This window comes from Elephantulus edwardii, unplaced genomic scaffold (genome assembly GCF_000299155.1).
Source record: "Elephantulus edwardii isolate Elephantulus edwardi_28Jun2011 unplaced genomic scaffold, EleEdw1.0 scaffold00079, whole genome shotgun sequence".
In the NCBI taxonomy this organism is placed as follows: Eukaryota; Metazoa; Chordata; class Mammalia; order Macroscelidea; family Macroscelididae; genus Elephantulus; species Elephantulus edwardii.
In genome coordinates, this window is record NW_006399829.1 from 3,834,231 (window position 1) to 3,837,820 (window position 3,590).

Consider the following 3,590-nt stretch of genomic DNA (forward strand, 5'->3'; position numbering starts at 1 on the left):
GTAAAATGAGTGGCCTGCAGAGGAGATCTTCAACCTTAAATCTTTGTGGATTCTTAAATACAGTCAATCGTTCTCAAAACCAGCTGCACAATGGAATCACCTAGGGGTAGTTTTGAACACTGCAAATGGCTAGGCTCAAATAACTCAATAAAATCACAAGATTTGAATGAAGCGCTCAGGCATCGGTATTTCTTTAAGTTCCCCAGATAATCTTCACGAGCAGCAGATAGGATTGCCAAATCCATCCTACAACATCCATACAATACACAGGCAGATAAGCAAAGTATCACCCTCCAAGACATTTCCCCAGCACACATGAACCACGATGCTACTCTTCCATGGGGAAGGCAACTTTGAAGATTTGACAAAGGATTCTGAGATGGAGAGATTACCCTGGCTTGATGACATGGTGAGAATGTAATGAAATGTGACTTTAGAAGCAGAGAAGGAAACAGGAGAGTCAAAGCTAGGGAGATGTAAGCTGAGACTGACTCTGGCTGACTTTGAAAATGGAAGAAGGTCACGAGCCAAATATCGTAGGGCTACTCTAGAAATTGGAAAAGGGAAAGACAGAGATTCTTCCCTAGAGTCTCTGGAAGGAACAACACAGCCCTGTCCACACCTTGAATACTTGACTGAGTGGGTCAGTGAGGAATCTGACCTCCACAATAGTGAGAAAATAAATTTGTGTTGTTTTAAGGCCCTAAATGTGTGCTCATTTGCCACAGCAATGATAGGAAACACTATAGAAAATAAAATAGTCTTCCTTAGGGACTTAATGATAATGCAGAGTTGGAGGGGTCATTATAGTTTATGTCAATTCATTTCTGTGACTGCTCACATTGTGGGAGGAGGAAAGAATATCAAAGTCACATTGGGAAAATTGCATAATGAAAGCTTAATTGGAATCTCATATTTCCCTCATTTCAACTTCTGATGCATTTCCTTGGAATTCCCAGAACTCTGAAAGGACTTTGAAAGTGTTGGTCTGTATTATTACTGTTGTTAGGCGCCGTCAAGTCAAGTACAATTCATAGAGACCCTATGAACAACAAACCTGAACCCTATCCTATCATGTGCCACCCTTATAATCTCTGAAAAGTTAGATCCATTGCTGAAGTCCCCGTCTCACTGGGGAACTTTCTTTCCTTGGCTCACCCTCCATCTTTCCAAGTATGGTGTCTCTTGCCAAGGAATAGCCTTACCTAGGAGAAAGTCAAGGTCTGTAGTCTTCAATATGGATTGAAGCTCAACATCAAGAAGACAAAGATTCTTACCCCTGGGCCAATTGACATCAATATGATAGATGGAGAAGAGGTTGAGGTTGTTAAGAGTTACAGCTTGCTCTGCTCTACAGTTAGGGCTTTTGGCACCAGCAGTCAGGAAATCAAAAGACAAATTTTATTAGGTAAATCTGCTGTCAGGGACCTCTCCAGAATATTGAGAAGCAATTATGTTAGTCTAGAGATTAAGGTGCATCTGATCAAGGCCATTATCTTTTCAATTACTTGCTATGCATCAGAGAACTGGACTATGACTAAGGATGACAGAAGAAGAATTGATGCCTTTGACTTGTGGTACTGGAGAAGAGTCTTGAACATAATGTGAACATACTGCTAAGAAAACAAATAGGTCTGTCTTGGAGAGGGTGAAACCAAGTTTCTCTTGGAGGCTAGGATTTTGAAGCCCATCTTACATACTTTGGACACATGGCCAGGAGGGACCATTCCTTGGAGAAGGAGAAGAATATCACGCTCAGAAGGGTGGAGGAACAGTACAAGAGAGGAAGATGCTGGATGAGATGACATGATATAGTAACTAAGGCCATGGAGGTAGGTATGTTGGAGTCAGTGAGACTGGCTCAGGACAGGACAGGCTTCAGAGTTGTTGTACGTGAGGTCACTATAAGTTGCAGTAACATCAGTTACATATTCAAAGTATGAGAAGAAGCTTTACCATCTTTATCTTTGCCTCTAGGAAGCACTCCAGCTGCACTTTTTCCAAGACTTGTATGTTCATTTGTTTAGGCAATCCATGGGATTCAAGACTCTTCTCCAACACCATGGTTCAAAGGCATTAATTCTTCTTCCATCATCCTTATTTGTTGTCTATGTCTCTTGTGCATTGCAGATGATTGAGAAGACTATGACCTGAATCAGGTACATCTGAGTCTTCAAATGGAAATAACTTCTTTTTTTTTTTTTTAAAGCAGTCACTGCTTTATTAACTGACCAGATTACAAAAAAGAATCATGGTTGATACCTTAGTTCATTCTTCTGATAAGTCTGTTGATCTGGTCTTCCCTGTTGCCAGCATCTCCACCTTCTACAAAATGAGTGGTCTTTTTCTTCATTCCACCTCATGGAGAAGATAATTTGAATGGCCACAAGAAGTTGTTTGCTTCCTTGAAGTGTTTGCCAACAGTATAGATCTCATGAATCAGATCCTCCATGCAGATGATACCATATTTACCAAGAGAACGTGCAATCAAAGTGTTGTCTGTCAGAGCAATTCGCTTCTTATCAATTTTGCCATAACCATGCTTGTAAATCAGTTCATTGACAGACTTCAGGTTTGGATATCCCCATGCAATATATGGTTCCACAATCCTCAACATGTTAATTGAAGCTTTGTTGAGTTTAACAAAGGTGCCATTGAAGATCTGGCGAAGGCGAAGGAGCTGTAACACCTTACGAACCTTTGGGATCACACCATTGATACCTCTGATCCTGATGACAAATGCCAGCTTGGGTTCTGCGGGTACATAGAAGTTGCCAGCTTTCCTTGACATCCGGGCCATCCGAATCTCAGTTCTGTACATCTGCCTGTATTCTTTGTGATAGTGCTTAGCTTTTTCATAGATAAGCTTCCTTCTTGCCTTTTGAAGCATTTTTTTGGCAAACTTCTTTCTAAGGCGCTTGACCCTTAATTCTGCGAAATTCCTTCCCTTTTTCTTAAGGGTTTCTGGCACTGCAGGAACCTTCTTTTTCTTCTCCACGGCAGCCTCCATGGTTCCAAGCGGAAAGTAAGAAAAGCGGAAATAACTTCTTTTAATCTTTTTAGAAAAAAGACCCCTGTCAGTGGATGTGCCCAAGGCAATACGTCATCTGACTTCCCAATTGCTAGTACCAATTGATGATCAAGCAAGATGAAATCTTTAGATTGACAACTTCAATTCTTTCCATCCATCATAATGTTGACTCTTGGTCCTGTAGTTAGGACCTTTGTTTTTTTCTTGATGTTGAGATGTAATCCATACTGAAGGCTTGATCTTTTGGAGCAAACATCTCATTTCCTCCTCAGTTCAGCAAGCAAGGTTGCATCATCTGCATAATGCATATTGTTGATGTGTCTTCCTTCTATCCTGAAGCTATATTTATTGCCAAAGAATGAAGCTTCACAAATTATTTGCTTAGCAAAAAGATTGAATTGTTATGTACTTTTGAGTCAGAACTGACCTATAGCTGACCTTCCAGCAGGTTTTCAGAGGCAATTAGTTGCATGGAAGGAGAGTGCCTATTCTTCTGTGGAAAAGGTGGATTAGGTACCGAGAAAAGACACATCACTTATGCACACCTATCCTGATTTTA

At 40.7% G+C, this 3,590-nt stretch overlaps 1 pseudogene; it reads right to left on the reverse strand.

Annotated features, from left to right (window-relative positions):
* Positions 1-2,263: 2,263 nt before the first annotated feature.
* On the reverse strand, positions 2,264-3,010 carry LOC102857684 (annotated as a pseudogene).
* Between the last annotated feature and the right edge of the window lie 580 nt (positions 3,011-3,590).